The sequence below is a fragment of the Mycteria americana genome, chromosome 2, assembly GCF_035582795.1.
Source record: "Mycteria americana isolate JAX WOST 10 ecotype Jacksonville Zoo and Gardens chromosome 2, USCA_MyAme_1.0, whole genome shotgun sequence".
Classification (NCBI taxonomy): domain Eukaryota; kingdom Metazoa; phylum Chordata; class Aves; order Ciconiiformes; family Ciconiidae; genus Mycteria; species Mycteria americana.
The window spans coordinates 71390115-71415604 of record NC_134366.1 but is presented as its reverse complement, the minus strand read 5'-3'; the positions used below and the strand labels follow the sequence as shown (position 1 = coordinate 71415604).

At 39.4% G+C, this 25490-nt stretch overlaps 1 protein-coding gene across 1 annotated transcript in view; it reads right to left on the bottom strand.

Annotated features, from left to right (window-relative positions):
- The window catches only part of CNTNAP2 (contactin associated protein 2), a 1202777-nt gene that overhangs the window by 647692 nt on the left and 529595 nt on the right, over positions 1–25490 (bottom strand). The window lies entirely within an intron of this gene.

The following is a 25490-nucleotide window of genomic DNA, read 5'->3' as shown; positions in this document are numbered from 1 at the left end:
ATTCTAGAGAAAAACCATGTACTCTGCAATCTAATGTGACTTTAACAGATACAGGCTCACCATGGGTGTAGCACTTTTAGAAACAGAAAAGTTACAGACATTATTCTATACATCTCTTCCTGTCATTTTTCCTAAGCCAATTAAAAATTTATGGCTATCCTACAAATATTGGCCTAAGATAACTTCCTCAGAGCTACTACATGGAAATTACCTTGTTGTCCCAGGAAGAAAGCATTTGTACTGCAGAAAATTTACTCATGTTGGGAACCATGCTAAAACTCCCAGATTTTAGCAAATTTACTTCCATTCAGAGGTGGGTGTAGGTTTGTCAAAACCTACAAAATTTCTCAGAGCAGGTGGAGTTTTCCTGGGACATTCCAATCACAATTGCGATTTTAGCACTGCACAGATGCCTTTTTCAAGTCCTCCCACACTCTCTGGTTGTTAATTTCCATCACAACCTCAGTGTCTGACAATAAAAGGCTGAGGTATTGCTCCAGTTCCAAGTCCCACCTTAGTGGCCACGAGCTGAATAAGGCTGATGTACGGAATGTTGGCATAGGCCAAATGCTGTATGGTGGGAAGCAGACAGCCAGCAAAGCTCCAAAGGATGATACAAAATTATCTTGTGTTCCAGCATTTTGTCCAGTCTTCACCCATTTTGCAGGACCCTAGGGCATGTTTCCCCTTTCCCACTTATTTGCACACATACCTACCACCCCTTTTCTTGTTTCTCTTAGGTACACGGAGATGTGCAAACTCATTCTATGGAAGTTTTGTATGTACGTTAGAAACGTACCTTAGAGATAGAAATATGGGCCACTCAGTGATTCCACAATGCCCACTAAATCGAAGTTGGCTGTCTCAAATTGTTGAAAATATCTTTATTTGTTGCAAAACCCACTGTAATATACAGTGGGTTGGTTTGAGAGGATGGTTTGAGTCCTTCTGTAACTCCTCCAATTCAGTAGAAAGATGCTATATCCTTACAAAGGTAAACAATGTGGATCCATTTATGCATTTAAACATTTCTACCACAAAAGTACAGATTATTATCCCTGAGCACATTTCAGAAATGAATATACCAAGACTGGAGGCCCTGTAATGATTTTTCAGGACACTTGTAACATGCAACAGAAATGACACTTTGCTGAAACATTTTATTTTATAACATTATGGAACTATCTATCTCTATTAAATTTTATCATTTCTCCTTTAAAAAAAAAATCCATCTTAATGGAATACTTGCATTCGGTTCATAGAGTATTCTGCTGCTAGATTCACAAGCCAGCATGTACTCTGCAGTGTTTTATAAATATATCCTGACAACACTGTTTGAAAATAATTCTAACCTATAATGCCATTCAAAATAGAAGACTGACAAACAAGACATTCATTATTAGAATAGGCTATACTATTAGATTAGAAAGTAATAAATGCATAATAAATTCATTCTGACTTACGTAGCTCACATTTATCCATCATAGTAGCATGAACAGACCCTTACTTTGATTATCAGTTCAGGGTTCATATTAGAAATGGACTCCCTAGAAAAATCAGAGAAAAAGAAGCTCCTACAACTTTGAAATCTTCCAAAGCTATCATAATATATACAGCAGGTTTCATGTTCCAGCCAGCAAGGCTGAAGCTGGCCTCTTTCAGAAGCAGCTTGAAAGAGAGGTAGATAGGCGAGTTATAACCATTAGGATGGCTGAAGTGAAAGTTTTCTTTTTTAATCTCTGTACGGGGTCTGGCTGGGATGAAGTTACAAATTTAACCTTTGTAGCAGCCCATATGGTGCTTGTGCTCCACAACTGTAGCTAAAACAGTGTTAACACACCAGTGTTTTGGCTGCTATTGAACAGGGTTTAAACGGCATCAAGGCTCTCTCTCCACATACCCCCCCACCCCCCAATGTCAGTGGGCTTGGGGGGGGGACAAAAGGTTGGGAGGGGACATAGCCAAGACAGCTGACCCAAACTGACCAAAGGGATATTCCATATCAGATGGCGTCATGCTCAGCAATGAAAGCTCAGGGAAAGGAGGAGGAAGGAAGGACATTTGTGGTTATGGCATTTGTCTTCCCAAGTAACCATGAGGCATGCTGAGGCCCTGTTTCCCAGGAAGTGGCTGGACATCTGCCTGCCGATGGGACATAGTGAATGAATTCTTCTTTTTGCTTTGCATGCGTGCACGGCTTCTGCTTTACCTCTTAAACTGTCATGATCTCAGTCCACGAGTCTTTTCACCATCCTTACATTTTTCTCCCCGTCCCCCAGGAGAGGAAAGTCAGCAAAAGGCAGCGTGGGTGTACCCACCATAGTCTCCAAACAACCTTCAGTTTGGTACGGCTCCTAATTCTTCTGGGAAAACCTTCTAAACTATCAGTTATTAGCAATCTGATAGTTATCTTTTTGGAGGATTGAAGACAAAATTCAAAAGAAAAAATAGACAGTCAGATGGAAACGACCTCTCTTAGAATTAGACTTGATTAGAAACTAATTGCCACAGAAGTCAGAATAAACACAAGAAAACGAATACCTACTTTAAGATTAATCCAGAAGTTTGGCCCTACAATAGAGCAGAATTCTTCTTCCCAAGGAGGGAGCATGCCTTCTTGTGAACAGCCTTCACCATTTCTAATACTATCTACTTTTCTTGGTTGCTTTCCAGAGCTATTCCTGACAGTCTGTCTAAGGCTCTGACCTATGATGGGCTCATACTCCATTATGGCCCATAGTGCAAATTTAAAGTGGTTCATACCAGATAATCTCAACTAGTGACTCCATATACTTAAAGTGTCTGTCAAACTTATACCCTAGGGAGATAATTTGCAACTTTAACAAGATGAACTACAAGAGAGGAACACCTAATATATGCTAGCAAAGATGCACGACTGGGGTAGTATCTGTTCTCAAAGTCCTCTGCAGAAATATATTTTTTAAAAATGTACCTATTCACCTTGTAACAGTAGGAAACAGTATTTCTGATAACTGTAAGGAATTGAAGAAATGTGCACTTGTTCTACTGTCCGCATTAGGGATATATATATGCATCTAGACCTAGGTTGATACTCAAGAAAGCAGATGGAAGAGAAGAGAAGGTCTTCATCATGCCTTAAATGCCTTTTTTATCAGGCTGCAGCAAGAGTCTGGGTACTATGGGACTTCTCCCTGCTTTTCTAATGACCAACAGAGAATTCTTACTACAAACAGATGTTGAGTGTAGAATTTAAATAGGAAAAGAAATGTATCCTGCAACATGCTGAAAAGAAAATCACCTTATATTATTCCTTCTATTGCTCTGTTTCTAATTTCAAGCTCCTCTTTTGTGTAGTTTGTGCCACACTCAAACACAAACAAAATCTTTATGCCCAGGAAAATAACTACCACTGCTGCTAAGCTACGAGACAAGATTAAATCGTTTAATTTATGTATTCTTATTTGAATATATTGATCCCAGTACAACACTTGCTGGCTGAATCTATAGTTTATAAATTATGTCTTTAGCCTTATTGTTCAAAATCTTATTATTTTCTTTGTCTTGAGCCACTAGAGAACATGCTGATAGTCATTTAGACTCCAGTTGATAATACCTGGGGCCTGAGAATATGAATCTTTTTTATAGCTTGTTGATTTATTATATATGACTTTCTTTTGGCAAAGTCAGTATCTAACACTAATATTTTGTATCAGAAGCATTCAACTATGTTTACAAATTGAACATCAGAATATTTTTCCTGCTTGTCTCTTTCTCAGGCTTTTATGACCACACACCATTTGACAGTCCACAATATAAATGCTCATGAAAATATAAATGAAAGCAAAATACAGTACACTAAATACATCAAACACTGGACTGCTGAAATACGGGAGGCAGAACGAAGCTCTTACTGACTATTGAGAGACTGCAGATGTACTGTACCTGATGGGTGGCAAGCCTTCAGCACCGGGAACACGCAGGTACCAGCGCAAGAAAGTTTGTCCGGCTGTGTTTGCTATATAGACATGAAGAGACGTACATCTTGAAAATATTCTGCTTTTTAAATGCACCTCTTGTAGCCTTTTCTCAGAAGATAGTTTCACCATGTGCTTAAGTTCTTCTCCATTTTATCAGAGGGTCGAAGCCCATCCTGTTCAGCTGTTCTCCCTCCCTGTTTCATCTCAGCCACAGACTAAACTGACCAGTGTCTTCTGACATAAGCTAATAGAACAATTTTTCTTCTGAGTATCTCAGTTCTCCTTATATGTTTTCCTGCATTAGATGTATACTGTTTCATTTTCTTTGTAAAATCCATATTACTTCTGGACAGCTTCCAAATTACTACAATGGTGTTTCAGTAAGAAAATATCTGAAGAGTGTGGATATTGCTATTACCAATGGACATACAGTAATAAATCTCAAATAAGAACCTGATATGACTGGTACTGAGCTGCTAGAAAAGAAGTAAGCCTTTGTATAAATAGGTTATTTTGATTTCTGGTTACATAGTGCACACAGCTGAAGGATAATATTCTTACAACAAAGGTAAACACTGAAGTATCTCATGACTGTTGAACTGCAACATACATTCTTTTTTGGATTTTTTTTATTATTTACCTGTTCTTCTGGTGAACCATAACAAATGGCAATTCAATGATTTTTATTAGGTAATGTAACAGAATTAAATTAGTTCAGAGTCCAAGAAAACAAATCTATGGATATTGTCAGAATTTCTCTGTGCCTTGACATTTCATTCATGGCAATAAAAAGGAGTATTTAAAAATACTTCCTTTTCACTATGCAATACATAGAAATATAATAACATACTTGAATTTTAATTTTCACTCTGCGAAAAATTTCAAGGGTTTAGAAATGTTTCATTCACTTTTTTTCTGTACATCTGGTGAACTTCACAGTGTTTTGGAAAGAGCTGCCACTGGCTTGGGTTCTGTGATAGTAAGGAGACCAGAAACTTGGCTGTCCATTGCTTTGCTTTTTACAGTCCCCTTGCTAAAGACCAGAAGCACATGGAACCTGGGAGCTCTGGCTCTTTCAAGACACTTTGACTCTGCCAGAATTTTCTAGGAAGTAGACACGGGCATGATGCAAATCTAATGGAGCTAGGCACTCTAATGGAACAGCATTCTGTGGAAAATATTCTTTTTGTATATAATATAACTATGGTCTTTTTACCAAATATTATAAAATATACACTTGCATTTCAAATAAGAATGCTACTTATTTTGCCATATATAGATATATAACAGAAGTAATCAGAAGCTCATAAATCCTGCTAACCAAGCTCATGCATCTGTTCAGAACAAAGGTATAAGATACAATCTTTAAATGATCATTTTTTCTTAATTAGTCATACATGTTTTAGATAAATAATGATTACAGACTGTGCTGCTGATTTATCTCTTTAAGCTGAGCACAGCATTGCATTTGAGTCTATTGGAATATGCACCTGCTGACTAATTAGAAAATTACTAATAGTTTTACAAAATTTGAGTATTTTGAAAAATCTGAAGATGGAACATAAGTGTTCTAGGATAACCATGAAACAAAAAGGATACTTCCTTAAAGGCATATTCCATAAAAAGAAATTCTGAAGAACAGAATAATTTCTGTAAAAGAAATACAAAGTCTTAGAAGACTCCTCTAGAGGAATCAGAATGCCTTTGTACATAATAATTCCATGACAGAGATGAATTACTAACTTTGTACAGCATGGGGACAATAAAAAAGTACTAGATGAGAATTGTGGATCTGATTTAATACCATATTTTGTTAGTAATGCTAGATACTACTTAAGATTTTTCAGAGAATCTAGTAGTTAAATGCCTAAATGTTGCTATTCTGAACATTATTAGGTATTTTGGTGCTTCTTCTAGCATCTACATATCTACATCACCAGTAATTTAAGTATCTTTTAAAAAATCTGATTGCACTGAAAAATTGCACTAGAAAAGTAGAAAAGGTACCAAGGAAGTGCAATAAAACACATGGAACAGTTTTACTTCTGTGAAACATTTCTGTCACCCAGAGAAAGTGCTGAAGGGTGTGGTCAGGCAGTAAATGTTTAACTATCATTACAGGCTAGCTGCAGTGGATAGATGTAAAGGGACCAAAGAGTCTTTAGCTTATCCAACAGACAACTGAATTTCTGCCAAGAATACCTCCTGTGAAAGAAAATACTTCATTATGAATTCTAGTCTCTGCCTTTATGTAAGGGAAATTAATGGGAATTTTGTCTTACTAAGAAATGCTGAACAAGTCTCTTCATTAACATCTAATTCATAGCTCCTGAACAGAAATACAAAAGAACAAGAGGAATATGATTAGATACACAGATGCAAGAAAACAGGGAAGAGAATACAAGCTGCTCCAAGTTTAACCTACTGTGTCATGGAACTGCAGATCATCCGAAATGAAAACCAACTGATATGAGTACCTAATGAACTGTATGAGACAGTCAGAGAGAAAGAAACAGAACCTCAAAACTCTTCAAAAAATAAAGTTTTAAATATTTCTTTCTAGGAGCACTGTGATGCTGTTTTAACAGTACTTCTTAATTTGCACAGTACTTAAACCTGATTTGGTTCATATTATTCATGTTTTTGTAAAGAAAATGTTTGGAAGTCTAAGAATTAAAATTTGATCCCTTAGTGTTAGTTTGTATAAGGCCACCAGCAATTTTTTTTTTTGCCAAGAGTTCCAATATTTAAGTTTTATTTACACCTATAAAGTGTGAAATATTGTCAGTATTTTGTGCTTTAGTCATGTTGGAATGGCAGGAGCCAAGCTGGTCATTTGCTCCTCTTGAGAAAGAGCTGATCACTCTGAAAAACAGGCACCTGGTAGGTACTGTTAATGCATAGTCACTTCTGTTTCGCTGACACAAAGACAGTCGGACAACAACGTAATTAATGGATCCTATTCTAATAGCTATGTGACTACCATTTCTGGCTTTGTGGTCAAAGCATATGACAATAGCTTATACAGTAACATGAAAAGCCATGCTGGCTTCAGCTTAAGTAACAGGGTAAATGAAAGTTTGTTGCAAAACAAGAGGAGAGTGGAGAGGAAAAAAAGGGCATGTTGCATACAAAGCTTTAAAGAAGGAATTAAAGAAAACACAGAATGTAGCAACTTAAGTTAGATGGGTGGAAAAATTATAGTGCCCCTGTAATGCAGCTTTATGCATTTCAAAATTGTATGCAGCTAATGTGCAGCTGGTTTTAGAACAATCCTGTTGACATTAAGTTGCACCAGTACTAGTATCGTTCCTACTTTGAAGGCTGTTTTTGCAAAGCAAATTACTATCCCTGTAGGTCACAAATGCAGGTCACTACAGCCAAGCCTCATACGGAAAAGGGCTTTTCTAATAATCTGGGTATCCTGTTACGGGTAGGTATATAAGATATAGCCCAGGTAATTCTTTAAGTCATGGCCCATCTGACACTAAAAAGCAAATGTTGTCCAATTATGGCCACATTCTGGAGAAACTATTTCTAGTTAAGTATCAATAGAGTCAGAGTAATCCTACTCCTGTTATATAGGCTGTTAACTGGAAAATATTCAGGAAGAATTTTTCAATGCAAAGTTCCCAAAAATGATTCCCAAATGCTGACAAGTCTTTATGCAATTATGTGAAATGGCACACATGAATTATTCAAAATGTTTAAAATAAGCAGTGTGCAATACTAACAGTGAGATTTATAGGCACAGAGAACTTTGAAAAAAAAAATCTGTTTTTTTTTTTTCTTTTAAGTCTTCAAACACAGACTGAGAAATTTAGGATTAGGCATGCAAACTTTGATAGCAGCATTTATTGTTTTCATCATATAACAAGGCAACAAGAATAGATCCTAGTATCCCAGTCTTCATTCTGGAAGAGAAGGCATAGACACCATTGATGAAAAAATACCCTTCTTTCACATTATGGAGTTTCTGATCAGAATTCTAATAAGCATGCTATGCAAATGTCAATGAAATGAATGGGACTTAGAAATGCTCACATGACCCTATCACTGTGAAAAACATGAAGCAGATAAATAAAGGTAGCCAAGAATCTAAAGGTCCACCTGTCTCTCTCTCACACACTAGCAAAGAATGCATCAAAGCTTGACTATTTCCAGCCCCAGAAACTTTACAGAACTGAGGACTGGACATCAGCCTGCCAGCCCAATCCTCTCTGAGTACAAGAGTTCATCCATGCATTCCCGACTACCAGTGCTAATGCACTTCTTCTGGGAAGCGTTTGATCTCATGTCGTTTGAGACACAAGAGTGTGTTCTGAAACTGTTGTGAATCTTGAATTTACTTTTAAGACTAAACGACAAACTACCAACTCATTTCTCTTCTGTTTATTTTAAAACTATAGCTCCCCAGGTTTGTATGGATTCGTATGACATGCAGTAATTATTAATATGTTTTAATTACGACAATATTGTTACATATTTTAAGCTTTTGAGCACTATGCTGATAAAAAAGATTTCTACTAATGTGTCATCCTAGATCACCTCTATTAACAAAATACCAGCTTGATTCAAGGGTCTTACTGTAAGAGCAGTGAATAAAGTACCAATTCCTTTGCTTTATTTCTGATACTGTGTTTATTCTGGGGTCATGACATTTTTTTTTTTTCTTTCACAAGAATGAAGTCGTAGTCTCCAAGTGGTAGACTAAAATGTCACACTCACCATATTCTGCTCTGAAACACCTGGGCAAAGTTTATTTTGGATTAAAAATGCCTGCAGAACTTTGGGGGGTTTTGTGTGTTGCTAAATGCATCCTGAATACACAAGTGGTTATAAAAATTAGTCACTACTTTTTAAAGGTCATCATACACTGCTGTAAATGTTCAAAATGGCATAAACATTTTTTTTCCAAATTAGTAAGTGTACTCTCCTTGGAGTAAATGGTCATAGCTTGTTTTACTGTGAAGCTTAAAATCACAAAGTAGTTTGTTCCACAAAAAAGGCAAAATTATTTCTCCACCCTCTCTCTTACCCATCATCAGCCAAAAAGAATTAAGATTTTCAATGTTTATTAACATTTAAAAACACATAATGGCAATAAATGTCAGTTTTATCACTTTGTTTATATGTAAAAAGTCTAATTAGTGTTTGTAAGTTTTGATCACATAAAATACAGAAATCCAGATTTTGAGAGATAAGATTCAGAAACTTTAATAAACATTTATTTCTTATAAAATTCAGTTTAGTGTAGAGTAAGGTGTTTGTTAGAGACATACAATATATGAGGTGACATCTGAGCAAAGCTGATTTACTGGTAAAAAAATGGGAAAGGCCTACACTAAATCTTTGAAGACAAGAGAAGTCCAGGTCATTTTGTTCTATAAGGCTGTTCACAAAAGTATGAAAAATCTTGAAAGACAAAAGGCTGAAATAAATCTAAGCAGAAAACCAGTAAGTTGAATGAATATCATGTCTGACAAAGATGAGGAGTTGGAGACTGAAAATCAATGGATCCGAAGAGAGATATCAGAAGTTGGGCCTACCTGATGGACAAGACCATGAAGGACTCGCATCCCCATTCCTTTTAGAACCCAAGATTTAATACAGATGCCAGAGGGAAAAGGAAGAAACAGAGAGCAACCTTTACTGTAAAACTATGCATTCATCTCCCCCGGCTCTAACTTCTGTGTTATCCCCAGAACCTGCTTTGTCACCACGGGTTGCATATCCCTGACCCTGAATGGGTCAGTGTACGTGGCCACAGCGAGTCAGAGGAAGGACCCCGTTGCCCCTGTCACTACTGCCACTTTTAGCTGGGTTTGGATAGCCCTTACCATGACAGACTGACAGCTTTCTCTCCTCTGTTCCTCTTGTTCCTTCTCCAGCTTATTTCCCCATTCCTTTTTTTTTTTCTTCTTTTTTCTTTTCATTTCTTCTTTTACCCTTTGTTAAAAAAAAAAATCTTCTATCTGGAAGTGACCATGTAATTTGCAAGGAATAAGAAGGTAGTCTATAAAGTGTCTTCAGCAACACAGTGCTGGTGTAGGTTTGCTTGGTCAACAAAGCAGTTGATAGGATCAGCTATATGTACGTGCGGGTAATGTATCTACTTGACAACGTAACTTATGTTGGAACCATTTTTAGCTTTACTCTGATCCTATGCTTTGGTTTGATATTCTATTGTAATATTTTATTAAACTGATATTATTCTTCTTTATTCATATTGTCTGTTACAGAAGTTCAGTAAAAATGGTAACAGCCTTCAGATAAAGCAGGCTCAGCAGCAGTCTCTTCAGATAGTGTCTTAGTATCTGAACAGAAAGTCCAGTGCTTATTTCTTGAGATTCAATGCAGTGTACAACCAGATAATACTGACTGCATAGTCAAGTAATGTTTGAGTTCAGAAAACCAAGTTGAGAAAAAAGTAATGCCTGAAACCTGACAGTAACAGACTGATACACTTTGAAACACCAAAGATACAAAAAAGTGAACAGAAAGATATTCTATGCCAACATTCTTAGAGCTGAATTATATAAGCTCTACTCTTCAGCTATGCAACCTATTAGAAAACATGTATAAAGTTTAAAAAATTAACTATTACAATTTTCTTTAATGTTGCAAATTCTTGTTTGTGATTTTCAACACTGTGTTTTCTTCAAGCTGTGAACTACAGCTTTGCTATTGTTCCCCTAAAGTCAAGGGAAATTGGACCTCAATAAGAATGAGGAAAATCTCTTTGAAAGAAACTATGGCATAAATTTATAAATATTCCGTTACTATTGGTTTTAGTACTGATGGATGAAAATTTTGCAGCAGCATGTTTATCATCAGAACCTCCCGATTCTTTGACTTAAAACTGTCAATAGAAAAATGGAGAAAATACAAAGTTAAATTGCATTAAAATCAGTTTTTTAAAATGTCTGACAACGAGATAATAGATTTCTTATTTTACAGAAAAATATTATTAATCATTGAGATATTCTCTTTCTGTTCTTTCAAAAACTAAACACAGTCATGCTAAATGTTTTCAACTTTTAAGAAGCAAGAAAAGTAAAATGACAAGAAAGTAAAAAATGTGTATGAAATGCCTACTTGTCTTTTCCCACATGTCTGGGCAGGAAACTTTTCAAAATCATCAGCAATTATTAGGAAAGGAAAAAAAAAAATTCTTTCAGTCTATTCTAGTATTATTTCAGAGAGATGCTTTTCCAAGGTTCAATGGGATTTGAATTGGTCAAAGTATTTTCCCTTCAGCTCAAACTAGGGATTCTATTGGAAACATGGAAACTTCTACACCCAAATACAAGAGTAATACTCACTTTATCCTTCTACTAACATAAATAAAACTTAAAGTACATGGAAAAGATAGTTAAGATCTCTCCTGGGTGAAATAGCCTGGGGGTATGTGCTTGCCTAGCTTGATAAAGTTTCTCTCTACAGCAGGATGTAATAAAAGGAAGAGTTAGGTTTATTCACAACGAGTATTTAATGTCTGCATTATGACAGAAGATCAATCGTTCAAATCCCCCTACTTTATCTGTGGAAAATACAGTGCTATAAACAGATATTTCATTCACTGTGTCTGCAGCTGTCAAACTTAGGGTCAGAACTGAGGCAGAATAATGCAAAATTAAAGGTTTTCAGTGGAACTGCCAAATAACTCGAGAGATGTGTTCAATTTGAAGTCTCACATCTCATCACCTGCAGCACTGTATTCTATTAATCTGTTGTGAATAAACCAGCCCTCTAGTATATTTTTGCTTGTAGAAAAGGTAGTCTGCTTGATTTCATCTGAAAGTCCCTTTGACAGGAGAAAATACAAAGACGTATTGCATAAAAATGGTGTAAACATTTAATAATCAGCCAACAGAAAGCCTGCGGTGTGAAGCCACCAGGTCTTATTATAAGTTTGCAAAGGAAAGACTTCCAACAGGCTTCTTCTTTCCCCTCTGCTACCTCCAAAATTTACACCAAATTAGCAGGAACCTTCAGCAGAGTGCAGGGCGTGGTACTGCCTTCTTCCAATTTACACATTGGGTGGTTTTTACTACTACCTATCTTAGGTTTATAGACACATACTCAGTGCCTGGGCAATTATTCTGCTGGTTGCTCATAAAACCAATGCTGTATACAATTAATACTTGTGATGAATTACATTACAACTAATGATGACAAACATAACCCTCTGTAGCTGCTACAAGTAATCTTAGTCCTAAATTTACCTAAGTCCTTTGTTGAGTTTTGACTGGGGAAAAAGATGTGCCTGCAAGACTAAGTCAAATGTATCATAAATCCTGAACCTGACATTTCCAAAAATTATCTCAAATTTAGGTGCCTCTACCATCACATATCCATATTTTAGAAAGAATGATACAGCTACTGAGGGGTGCTGGGTATTCCCAGCTCCCAGCAAAACAGCTTACTATGTGAATAGCTCAACTGAAATCACTCTAACACCTTTCCACAGGTGAGAACTGCCAGACAATTCATTCTTATTCCCAAGTGGCCACACATTCATTATCTAAGTCCATAAAAGGGACTGTGCATTTATGCTGTCATTCAAAATTCAGAGAACAATCCTGAATGTTCCCTTTGTTTTTCACACTGTGAAAAACAGACAAGGAAGGACTGGAATCAGGGAACGACACACATTTAAAGCAATCAGAGAGCAGTCACAGGAGAGACTTTTGGAGAAAAGAACTGAAAATGGAGGGGAGAGAAAAATTAGGTCAGCAAGAGAAAGGCTGCAATGATAAACAGCTGAAAGACAGAGTTTACTAGGTTCCTCTTGACTCTCCTAGTACAGCAGTCAATAAAAGGGCGGTACTGAAGATGTTTATTAAAACTGTTGCCTCAGTTTAACAACCATTTACTGTGAGACATCAATAAGCTGAATGAATGTAAGTCATGACTCACCAGTAACACAAGAGAATTCAGTAGAATTTATGACCGTAAATCCCCACTACCTGTTTCCCTCTTAGTATGCGCTGCAGCTCAACAGGCTTTCCTCAGATCACACTATCGCCAACATCTTCTACCACAAACAACTACAAAAACATTCTCCCACCTTAAAGAAAATGAGCAACTACCTTCTCTGACCAGCAGATAGTTATTGAAAGTTTGTGTCTCTCTAATGTTTCATCACCACTTAACAAAACAGGCTGGGTCTGATTTTCTTTTCTTTTTTCTTTTTTCTTTTTTTTTTTAATTTTAAGTGAAAGGTCTAATCCAAAGTTCATAGAAACCAAAAGATATTTCCTGCTGATGTTAGTAAGCTTAAGCAGAGGAACTCATTCACTGCTAAACAAAGTGAATCCCCAAAGCGAATCACTACACAAGCGGCATCACCAAGCTTGCACCAGACTTGGTACATAAATTCCAGCTCTTGCTAACCATTTCATTATTTTTCTTTAAGTAAGGAAATTATTGTCCCTCTAAGGATGTTTTTATAGTTGTGGTTTCAGAAAGCCAGTTTCTCGAGTTCTTCAATTTATTTAAAGCCAAAGGACAATTAAATACATATGGTCTATGAGAAAAAAAGCAATAAAGAACATGTCCGTATTGAAAGAATTCTTTCAAAAGACAGAAACATTATCATGCAGGAAAGTTGCTACTGAGGATTTGTGGGATCCCATCCCCCATAAAGTTATTAATTATTTTTTAGCAATAATCAATATGAAATTATAAAATCCTGGCTGATGAAATCTGATTACTATACAGAATTAAGAAGGTACAAAAATTTACTACTTCTCCATTTTCAAATTACTTACAGGCTTTTTAAAATGTGTTCAGATTTCTTCATTATTTAAAGATATAATTTTACATTATAAAATTGCTAAGCACTTTCATGAAGAGGTTAGGTTTCTAAATTTCTAGACAGTACAGGACTGACTTAGCTGTTTATTTAGAAACAGCTCAGACAAAGTACATGATATAGGTATATGTGTATATATTTATGGGTCATATGCCATAACTTTATGTTCTTCTTAATGAATGTAGATCTCAGAATTCAATCTGCAGTGAAAACACACTCAAAGATTACCTCCAAATTTGAAAGTGAATTTTCAGTCTTTGCTTACGATTGTCATTTCAGCTTATACCTTGTCAGTAATGTCATTTGACTGAACATTTGCCAAATGTTAAAACAGAGTTTCAAATGCAATTGATATGTGTAAACATATGAATGTATTTAAGGAAATGTTTTCATACAGTATTTACCCAGTTTCGCTGTGAATTTCTAAAGGATACGCAAATTCTAAATGTCTTATAAATTTTTAATCTTTAAAATGCAGATAAATTTATTTTTCACATTTCTAGACACATTTCACTAGTATCACATGCACTATAAACAAGGGAGGATACTCTACAGGCATTAATCATCTCTGATGTATAATGGCATTCCTAAAAAATCAAAACTATTGTGGTTTAAAGGATTTCCCTTCACCTCAATCTGCACCAAGTACAAATAGGCACTTATTATGTGATCTCTGTACATCTTCTCTATTCAATGAGCAATCCATGAAGTCATCTAAAGATCCAGATGAAGCTGTACTCAAAAGTAATTATAGTAAAATAACAACTTGAACTATATTCAAGAGAAAAATATTCAGTATTCAATTGTTTTGCTGTGCAGCTCAGAACAATATGAGAAGTGCTCCAGCATCATGGAGCTTAAAACATTTTGTCAAATCTTCTAATAAAAAGGGTTGCATCTGAATAGAGCTAATATTTTACCATACACATTGTGCAGGACACTTTTCCTGCCATTTGTGAATTAATAACTTCTTGTGACAGCCTTAGAAATGCTTAGACTAAAAGAACAGCAGCAAGGAATCCAATCTCAGAAAGCTTACGTGACGTCTGACACGACTATAACTGAAGGCATTGAATCTAGGGGGTTGCTTAGTCAAGCCGAAAATTTGTTGTCTTAATTCACTGGTACATGAAACAGACCCAGAAGATCGTCTGACCGCCTATTTGCCTACGGACCTTTAGAAGTTATGAGAACTGCTGGACTAGATAAACACCAGTGGGACCTATAGCAGTTATGAGAACTGCTGGACTGGATAAATGCCAGTGGGACACTGCAGGTAACTTTGTCTCATTCTCCAGTTAGTTGTGCCTTCAGGAGAGGCTGGAGAGAAAGGTAAGTGTGCCCTCCTGGGACGGGGATACCGTCAGGAGAGTTGAAGGTAAGCCAAGAGTTGGCATGGCACTGTCTGAGGGTGGCAATGCTAATGGGAACATTTATGCTGCTCCAGGGAGCACTAAAGGTTTAGGAACACATCTGAAATGCTTGTACACCAACCGATGTGGTATGAGAAACTAATTGGATGAACTGGAAGCATTGGTCTGTTCGCAGAGCTCTGATGCATTGGTATTAGTGAGACTTGGTGGAAAGAGTCCCACGGGTGGAGTGCTGGAACGGAGGGCTACAGGCTCTTCAGGAGGCATAGGCAGGGCACGCGAGATGGAGGAGTTGCAGTGTATGTAAGGGAGAGATTTGACTGTCCAGCCCTTAAGGTTAGGGATGATGTAGTTGAGAGCCTCTGGGTGAGGACTAGGGGGATAGAAGACAAAGCAGATATCGTTGTGGGTGACAACTACTGATCACCCAGCCAAGATGATAGCCCTGATAAGTTATTCTCTAGGCAATTAGGAGAAATTCAGAGAAATCTCTGGATCAGCAGCCCTTGGCCTTATGGGAGATTTCAACTTCCCAGACAACAGCTAGAATACCATACTGCCGTGACAAGCAAGTCTGCGAAATTCCTGAAATTTGTAGAAGATAATTTCTTGTCAAAAGTACTCGGTAAGCCAACTACGAAAGATGCCCTCCTAGACTTGTTATTTGTGAATAGAGAAGGACTTGTGGGAGATGCAATGGTAGGTGGCTGTCTTGGTGCAGTGATCGTGAGATGGTCGAGTTTCGTGTGCTTTCGGTGTAATGAGAAAAAAGGTCAGCAGAGTTGCTACCCTGGATTTGAAGAGAGCAAACTTAGCTCCCAGGGAGCTACTTAGCAGTGTCCCCTGGGAATCTGCTTTTGAGGGCTTAAGGGCCCATGAGTGCTGGTCAGGTTTTAAGAGCCACCTTTTAAAAGCACAGGAGCAGGCAATCCCACTGTGTTGGAAGTCAAGGAAACTAGCAAAAAGGAAACACAAGCTTTCTTAGGCGTTGTGGGTTTTTGGAGAATGCATATTCCAAATTACAGTCTGATCGTAAGTCCTCTCTATCAAGTGACCCGGAAGAAGAACAATTTCAAATGGGGCCCTGAGCAACAACAAGCCTTTGAACAAATTAAATGGGAGATAGTTCATGCAGTAGCCTTTGGGCCAGTCCAGGCAGGGCAAGATGTAAAAAATGTGCTCTACACCGCAGCCAGGGAGAATGGCCCTACCTGGAGCCTCTGGCAGAAAGCACCAGGGGAGACTCGAGGTTGACCCTTAGGGTTTTGGAGTCGGGGATACAGAGGACCCGAGGCCCACTATACTCCAACTGAAAAAGAGATATTGGCAGCATATGAAGGGGTTTGAGCTGCTTCAGAAGTGGTTGATACTGAAGCACAGCTCCTCCTGGCACCCCGACTGCCGGTGCTGGGCTGGATGTTCAAAGGGAGGGTCCCCTCTACACATCATGCAACTGATGCTACGTGGAGTAAGTGGGTCGCACTGATCACACAACGGGCTTGGACAGGAAACCCCAATAGCCCAGGAATCTTGCAAGTCATTATGGACTGGCCAGAAGGCAAAGATTTCAGAATATCAGCAGAGGAGGAGGTAACACGTGCTGAGGAGGCCCCACTGTACAATAAACTACCAGAAAATGAGAAGCGATACGCACTGTTCACTGATGGGTCCTGTCGTATTGTAGGAAAACATCGGAGATGGAAAGCTGCTGTATGGAGTCCTATACAACAAGTTGTAGAAACTGCTGAAGGAGATGGTGAATCAAGCCAATTTGCAGAAGTAAAGGCCATTCAGCTGGCTTTAGACATGGCTGAACGAGAAAAGTGGCCAGTGCTCTATCTCTATACTGACTCATGGATGGTGGCAAATGCCCTGTGGGGGTGGGTACAGCAATGGAAGCAGAGCAACTGGCAGCACAGAGGCAAATCCATCTGGGCGGCCGCATTGTGGCAAAATAGCGCTGCTCAGGTAGAGAACCTGGTTGTAAAAGTACATCACGTAGATGCTCATGTACCCAAGAGTCAGGCCACTGAGGAACATCAAAACAACCAGCAGGTGGATCAGGCTGCTAAGATTGAAGTGGCTCAGGTGGATCTGGACTGGCAACATAAGGGTGAATTATTTATAGCTTGGTGGGCCCATGACACCTCAGGCCATCAGGGAAGAGCTGCAACATATAGATGGGCTCGTGATCGAGGGGTGGACTTGACCATGGACACTATTGCACAGGTTATCCATGAATGTGAAACATGCGCTGCAATTAAACCAGCCAAGTGGGTAAAGCCTCTGTGGTATGGAGGATGATGGCTGAAATAGAAATATGGGGAGGCCTGGCAGATCGATTATATCACACTCCCACAAATGGGCCAAGGCAAGCGCCATGTGCTTACAATGGTGGAAGCAACCACTGGATGGCTGGAAACATACCCTGTACCCTGTGCCACCACCTGGAACACTATCCTGGGCCTTGAAAATCAAGTCTTATGGCGACATGGAACCCCAGAAAGAACTGCGTCAGACAATGGGACTCATTTTCAAAACAACCTCATAGACACCTGGGCCAAAGAGCATGGCATTGAGTGGGTATATCACATCCCCTGTCATGCACCAGCCTCTGGGAAAATCGAACAATACAATGGACTGTTAAAGACTACACTGTGAGCAATGGGTGGTGGGACATTCAAACATTGGGATACACATTTAGCAAAGGCCACCTGGTCAGTCAACTCTAGGGGATCTGTCAATCGAGCTGGCCCTGCCCAATCAAAACTTTTATGCACTGTTGAAGGAATAAAGTCCCTGCAGTGCACATAAAAAACATGCTGGGGAAGACAGTCTGGGTTACTCCTGCCTCAGGCAAAGGCAAACCCATTCGTGGGATTGCTTTTGATCAAGGACCTGGGTGTACTTGGTGGGTAATGTGAAAGGATGGGGAAGTCCGCTGTGTACCTCAAGGGGATTTGATTTTGGGTGAGAATAGCCAATGACCTAAATGGTATGATGTTAATTGCTATATAATACCGTGTGTCATCACTTTTATGGTTACTATACACCATATCAACGGTATTTCACCAAGAATCACCCAGACTAATGAAGAACGAACTTTGATGAAACCAAGCAAAATGCAGCAGTAATGGAACCAGAACTGGCTTCAGCATGCAACAATCCAACACCACACACCATCTCTCCTGCCCTGAAAGACTGCTATGACAGATGGAGCCCAAAGTCATGGACTAAATGAACTCAACGGACATTTTAGAGGGATGGCCCATAGATCAAGGGAATGATATCTGTGTGTATATATCAAAAGACAGGAAAAGTGGTGGTGATTAATTGGAACGTATTGGAAAGGGTAGAACCTGGGCATGATGTAGATGGTATAGAATAAGGGGTGGGTACTGTCCTGGTTTCAGCTGGGATAGAGTTAATTTTCTTCTTAGTAGCTGGTATAGTGCTGTGTTTTGGATTTTAGTATGAGAATAATATTGATAACACGCTGATGTTTTGGCTGTTGCTAAGTGGTGTTTACACTGTTCAAGGACTTTTCAGCTTCCCATGCTCTGCCAGGAGCAGCTTCTCATGCCCTTGCAGTCTGGCAAAGAAAAGCCTCAGAGCCACAGAAAGCAGCAGCAGGAATACAGGCCAAGCAGCGCCTGTTTCCTGAAGAAAGAGAATTTGAAGAACGAGCATTGGTACCAACCACACACAAATGTAGAAGAAGAAGAAGAAGAGGTGTGTGGTACCGTGGGGTATTTTCCAAAGCAGGACACATCTCGAGGACAAGCAGCCTTTTTGCCTTCCAAAACTTGCTGCGCTGTGCTTCTTGGCCAGCGATGCATGACAAGCTCTCTCGTGCCTGCCCCGCGCTGGTATTGCACGCAGGGAGAGCTGCAAAGCAGCAGCTCCGGATGGTGCAGCAAGCCTGCAGCCCTTCCGAGCACGGGCTGTTTTGCACAAGCAAGAACCCCTGGGGAAACGGAGCCAAGGGAAGAGCAGAGCTCGCTCCCACTACAAGCTTGCAGTGGGCAAGAGAGCCCGAGGGAGCCAGGGCACGAGTGGCACCTTGGAGGTGCCAGAGCAGCGGGCAAGAACCTCGCCGAAAGGGCCCAGAGGAGCCCTGACAAGGGGCTGTGCTCAATGCTACAGAGGACAAGAAGCAACCCCCGGGGACCACCCTGGGGGCCCACCCGGCAGTCTAGAAAGCTTCCTCCCCCCAGATGCGGGGCACGAGGGCCACCTTTGTGGAGCAGGAGCAGCAGGCCCCTAGCCAAAATGGCCCAGAGAAGCCCTGGCAGGGGCCGTGGTGCTCAGTGCTGCAGAGGAAGGCAAAAAACCCCCGGGGACACTTGCTAGCCCAGCGTGGGGGAAAAAAAGCCTTCCTCCCCCCAGCTGCAGGGCACGAGAGGCCATCTTCGTGGTGCATGAGCAGCAGGCAGTAAGCTAGCCAAAAAGGACCAGAGGAGCCCTGCCCTGACAAGTGGTCATGCTCAGTGCTGCAGAGGAAGGCAAAAAAACCCCGGGGACCAGTGCCAATCTGCCCCGGGGGAAAATTCCTTCCTGACCCCAGAGCTGGCGATCGGCTATTCCCTGAGCATGTGAGCAAGACCTGCCTCCTCCTCCCACAGGCTGGGCACGCCTGCCAGGAGATGCCCAAGCCCTGTTCTCCTCAACCTGGAGCCATCTCTGGGGCTTCCCAGAGTGGCCAAATGCCCCCGGCCCGATCGACCTTGGGGGCAAGAATCCTTCCCGCGCCTGGCAGGAGACCAGTGCGTGCTCCAAAGCACTAGGACCCCTGGCAACATCTCTGCATCCCATTTCTTACGGCTGCTGCCCCTGGCTCCGCAGGGGATGAGGACGGCGAGCTCTGCAGTGCTCCTCAAGAAGGCATTCCTTTGGTCTGGCCATGGCTTTCCAGCTGAAAAGGATTTCCATCCCTCAGATGAGCTTTGAAGGTGGCCCCGCCAGGAGCTAGCCTTGCAGCAGAGAACCTCCAGCAGCCTCGTCCAGCCTCCTCTAGTTTTCTCCGTCAGCCCCGTCCCCTCTCTGCGCCAGAGCCAATGTCCATGAGGCCACGCAGCGAGGAGGACCAGGGACTTGATCTGGCTGGACACAAACCCCAGGGAGTGTGAGGGGGGATGATTTTGGCAGCCGCAGCCTGGACAAAGGTCAAAGTGTAACCAGAACCATAGGTTGGGATGGAAGGTGCCAACAGACCGTCATGTCCCATGCCTGTCAGTGTTTAAGAGGCAATTGAACAATGCCCTTAATGCCATGTTTTGACTTTTGGCCAGCCCTGAAGTGGTCAGGCAGTTGGACTAGATGGTCATTGCAGGTACCTTCCAACTGAGCTATTCTCTTCTCTTGAAGGGCACTCAATGGCAGCAGTCAGCGAAGGGCAAGGTGACCCTTATTGGCCACTAGAGAAGGGGCATACCATGTCACCCTTACGGGATGGAAAAATCTGAGTATTTGCCCTGTTTTAGAGGATTTGGGGAAATGCTGGCATCACAGTGACCTAATTCTCCAAAGCTATTCTCATAAAGATGGGACTCCAGCTTTAAAACAGGACTTCATGTAGAAACTCAACTCAGTATAGGGATATACTGCATATAACTCCCAAGGCTCATTTTTACCTTATAAAAGCATTATTATGAATAGTTAAATTTGGTTATTTCCTGTCAACAATGTTGGCCCTTTAATATATGCAGTTTCGTTGCAGAGAGCACTAACATTACCTTTGGCAGAGAGGAAACAAGAGTTTACTCATAGCAAGACGCCATTTGCAATTTTGCTTAACATAAAAATACAAAATTCATCATCTTCACCTAAACTTTAGGGGACGAGCAGAATAAATTGAACCAATCCTGGAAGTGACTGTATCCTTAATATAAGTTTTATTCCAGACATGGCGGAAAACAAATACCAGTGAGGCCCTTCAGGTTCCAAATCAATGGCACAGAACCAAGACCTGTAGTTTGAAATCTGCCAAAGTTTTTTGTTTCATGAGAAAAAAAACACCTGATTTCTCTAGTGAATAAGTCATCATGGACAAATGGATCAATCACCACTTACAGGAATGCAAGAAAATAATGCTGGGTAAAACCATCCCGAGTGTTCATTCAGGCAAAAAACATTAAAGGCGAGACTACTGTGATTAGACTGAAGCTTTTGATTGTATTTACCTGACTGCTACCATCCTTACTTTCTGAAAAAGCATACCGTAACTTTACTTCCATTTTCTACTTTTTCAGATGTTTATGGATTCTAAGGATACTTTTTAAATCTCCATCCTTCTATTAACTGATTACAGACCACTGTATGGAAGACTCTTTCTGCAGGGTGTATGGGCAATTACTGGAAAACCTATTAGAAAAATGTTAGTCTGCTTTTTTCCACAAGAGAAGAGCCAGACCTGACTTTAATAAACCTTAATCGAAATCTGCAAGGCTTTATCATATTTGGCCATACATTCTGTTTATTTAGCAGGGACAAGTTTTTCTCCAGTCCACAGAAAAAGTCACAGAAGAGCTTTTTCAAACGAACCAGCTACATACATCCTTCTAAAGGAAATGCTGAATGATTAAAAAAATGTTCAAGTGTAATTGAAAACTGCCTGAGAATACAATTGAACAAGCTGGTGGGGCATGTATTCATACAAAATATACTTGTTTTTCTCTGACTGATTATACATTCATTGCCAGCTAACAAATGAACCTGTAAAGAATACACATGGTTGTTGCAGTTCTCAAAGCCGTGGTGCTTGAGAATATCTACCAGTAACCTCATTACAAGTAGAAATGGAAAAATAATGGACTTTTCAGTTTGCTGCCAGTTTCAAACAGTTGAGAAAAAAAAAATCATATTGCATCAGATGAACGAAAAGGTAAAGAATAAAACATAAAGATATGTTCTTAAGACTTTTTTTACCACAAACTCATTTTATGTGAAATCTTTCTGAAATATTCCATTTGGAAAAAAAGAGTTAAAATTAAACAATAAGGTATTTGGAACTATTTTTTTCTGTTTCAGCCTGAAGCTTCTGATTTTAAAAGTAAGTTTTTTATAAAGCACTACACAAATGTTAAATCATTTTTTTATATTTTTAAAATGCAGGAAATAGATGTTTTAAATTTTAAGTAGCACCTACTACCAAAATAGATCCATATTTGTTACTGGTAACAACCAAAGGTAATTAATGGGCTGAAGCCTGTTCTCACTTATTTTCATGCCAAAATATATGAACATGTATGTAGGAACAATCACAACCATCTCTTTCTGGAGAGGGGATGGAGGAAAACAATCTGTACAGAGAATGCTTGTAAAGAAAAATGGCATTTTTGGTCTTAAATTGCAAAACTCTACTGTTTAAAGACTACCATGACCTGAGAATATATGGAGGATCAAAGGTATCCATTTTCATGACCCTTAAGGGAAAAAAAAAATCTCCTGCATATCAGAAAGCTATAAAGTATGCTAACAAAGAAGCAAGCTTACAAATAGAGCACATATTCAAACAAATCTTTAAAAGTTTGCAAAGAAAAAGTTCAACAGGTCATTTCCCTCACTCTGTATAGTTTAGATGTGAGTATTCAGCCATGCACCTTTAATGTCAGAATGAGAATATCACGCTATGTTTGTAGCTGCTGAGCTGTGAAGATGATGGCTAAAAATCAAACACATAGACCAAAATAGGTATAGAACTACCCAGTATAAAAATACTGAAATTTAAGAGAAAAGGGAAAAAAAAGTTGGATGTTTAGCAGAACTCTTAACTGTCCCATCTGCTGTCACAAGCAAAGCTACCCAGTTCACAGGGACGTCTGTTAAATGATTGTTTCAGTTCTGTGGTTTTTCCCCCACATTAAAACCCCTGTATATTCTAAGTACTGTTACCTACAGTGATTTAATAAAATAGCTAGAAATATGATAACATGATTTCACAAAATATACACTTCAAAATGGTTCTTCCTTTCTGCCAGTTAATATTTTTATGTAGATCCACCACTTAGATGGTCAGAAAAGTCTGACCAGACAACTTAGTGGTACATTTATTATAAATAATAAAATATCATAAGAAGAGGCAGGGAATCGTTTATGCAGATTACTGGACTACAGTAGTATCTTCACCATTTAGGTGAATATTCACACAGGTACCAAAAGTGTAATAGCAGAAATATGTATGCATATATTTATATACATATAGAGCTCTATTTTATTCAGCACAGGGTATTCCAATAGCAATCATGATACTTCAAGGGTCTTTGGCTCATTCTTTTTTCTTTTAAATGCTATATCACTGAAACAAAATGTCCAGGGTATACTATTGAATCTGGCCAAGTGAAACTTGATCAGATTCCACAAAAGGGAAGTAATAGCAGCTTTCTCATCTACCTTAAACAGTCCCTTTGATGTTTGGATGCAATAGATGATTCTGGACAGGATGGAGGTCTCTCATTAAGTATGTATGGCAACCGTGTGAGACAGCGAATGAAAGATGGATACTTAGTTAGCACCAATAGCACAAAACCAAGCAAAGGGGATTTCAAATAAGTATCACAGAAAATTTCCTAATGAGTATAGCTGAATGTGGAATTAACCGCCAAAGCAAACAACGGCTTCAGTCAAAGTCACTGCAGGCAGACAGGATTAACTACACCAATGATTACCCAACAGATCTGTTCAGCCCACAGTTTTTAGCACTTCAGTACTTCCTAATCAGTTCTTGCAAACATTCACTTGGCTCATCCCTTAACAGCATCTCCAAACCTTGTTTTTGTTCTTGTAACATGTTTACCTGACCAAAGTTTTGTTCATTTTACTATCTGGAGAGTAAATGTTCTCCATATGAACATTCATTAGTTCGTAAAACCCTAAGGACTGTGGTTACTATTTTTCCTTCTTTTCCCTCCCTCCCTAAAAAAAAAAATCAGTCACCCATCAGGAAACCGAAACAGTAACATTTGACGTACCACAATAGGAGCAGCAGAGATATCAACTGAAATGAACAGATCTGCAAACACAGTTCAGGTGACATTTGTTCAGTTCCACTGCTTCCTAAGTATTTGCAAACGGAGCTGGTCAATGAACGGAAACAGCTCAGTTTGCAGCCATTCATGGAGTTTTATCATTGTTCCGGCTACCTGTTTGCCCCGTGTATATTGAGTATTCGCATGACTTTCTGCCGTCTCCAAGTGATTTTTTTCAAGTATATCCTACACTTCAGAATTGAATCATTTGGAATTTGAAAATTCTTACCATCAGATGTACAACTGCATCAATAAGATTTAGATGTGCAGTTTAGATGCAGAAAATCAACACAGCCATATCAAAAAACCTCTGTGAACAAAGGTATCAGTGAGTGCTTTCCACTCATAGGATTTCAGCACCCAGAAGGCCTCATAGTTATCCTGACAAGTGTAGCCAAAGACTACGCAATAGCACCACTACTGCCACTACTGCCATTTTTGTAGGCATTCATCTGCCACAGGATGGAGATTAAGGGAACTATTCATATGGCAATGATCCTGCAGGAGCTTATTATGATCTTCACAAATCAGTAGTAAAATGTACTATATTGTAGTTGTCATAGCCTCCAGATGCCATGTCTTTGCTGCCTGTCTCAAAAATTCATAAACGTGGACATGCTGGGAGATATACGTCATGTGCCTTTGCTCTCTGTCTCCAAAAGAGCACCAACGAAAATCTGCCATCAGTTTTGACTTAACTGATTCGGTGGGTATTTTGCCTTTGGTTACATTGCTTTCTTCTTTGTGACTTGCTTTTTGATAAATGATGTCACTGCAAGTGTAAAGACCCTTTTCCCCTTTACAGTGTATGAAATAGATTGCTTTAAAATAAAAGCTAAAACTCCCAAGGACTTTATGTCCCATGGACATAAAATGTTGTTTATGCTACATAATAGTATATTTGTTGCTGTTTTCCAAGTTTTTTTTTCTCATGCAACTCCTCCATTAACATAGCCATTAAGCAAGTTACTTACCCAATTTTAATACTTTTTTTAATAAGACATGGTCAGTTTTGCCCTATGGAGAATGAAAATCTTTTCTAAATTTGATGTCACCCTCTATTCACAGATAAAAATACAATGTTCATTCTGAATCTTGTTGTAGAGTGAGGCACTAATTCTTTTTTGGTGACTTCTATGAGCTCTTCTGTTAGAAGACAACCCCCCAGATCTCATCTACACAAAATACAAAGGTGCAGTTTCACAGACAGCCCAGATTTCAAACTTAAAGCAAAACAAAACAAAACAAAACTGAAAGAAGAAGATTTGGTAATGCTATGAACTTCTCCAGGGAACATATGTGAGCTCTAATC